Below are 1,094 nucleotides of genomic sequence, written 5' to 3'. Positions count from 1 at the left end.
GAGCCGGAAGATCAAATTTCAAATACACATTGTTGAAAAGTCTGCTAGACAATAATGGAGACTGAAAGTAGGAACATTTCCTTTCCCATCCCCTCCTCCTGGGTCCAGATAACACACCAGTAACCCAGACCTACCCCAACTCAAAGATGACAAACGCCTGGCTCTCTGAGCTCTCACCAGGGCTGCTCATAGCCAGGGTCCCATAATCCAAGCTTCAGCAAACAACAGTGTTATTCTGGTGGAAGCTCCTTGATCTTGTGATGTTTCCTGCTTTGGTGACTGGTGGCCCCCAGTTCAAATGACAGACAAACTAAAGTTTCTGCTTTGCTGGCCCTGTGCCCACTTCAGAAATGGTAAGCCTTGGTCTCAGAGTTAGGGACAGCTAAAGAAGAGCTACGGCTTGGGCGGCGCCTGTGGCTTAAAAGGGTAGGACGCAAGCCCCATATGCGGAGGCGGCAGGTTCAAACCTGGCAAAAAAAAAGAGTTACAGCTCAAATTCGTTCCCCATTTCAACTCAGCTGAAAGAACAGTACACTGCCAGATTCACAAAAGAGGACATGCAAGTGGTCAAATTAAAACCCAGTTGAATTCTAATTTTAAATTTTAAAAATATTTTTATATTTTAATTAAAAATTAGTGATTTCCCTCTGAAATCCAGTATTTGCTTAGGTAATTCTCAAGCATTGATATCAGAAGTGAAATTACTTTCACATTTCTGAGACACTGAAAATGTTCGTATCAGAAATTGTTTTTTATTTATAGAATAAGGTAGAGTCAATCTTCATGTTTTGCAACATGGATTTCCAGTTGACCATTTTTAGAAAAGAATTCTTTCACCACAGTTCAGCAATACCCTGCTTTGTCAATATCAAGGTCTATTTATGCATTCCTCCATTTGTTCATTCCTTTGTCTTGTTTCATTGATCTGTATGTCAATTCCTCTGCCAATTGGCATATCTCACTGTCTTAATTGATATATCACATTGTCTCATTTACTTATATCTTTGGGCAACTCATCTTGTTTTTTTAATTAATTAATTATTTTTTAACCCACTTGCAAGCATCACTGCATTCTTAACGAAAAGCATTGTGGT

Source organism: Otolemur garnettii, unplaced genomic scaffold (assembly GCF_000181295.1).
Source record: "Otolemur garnettii isolate 467f Iridium unplaced genomic scaffold, OtoGar3 scaffold00044, whole genome shotgun sequence".
NCBI lineage: Eukaryota > Metazoa > Chordata > Mammalia > Primates > Galagidae > Otolemur > Otolemur garnettii.
The sequence above is the reverse complement of the archived record's forward strand: the minus strand, read 5'-3'. Positions refer to the sequence as shown.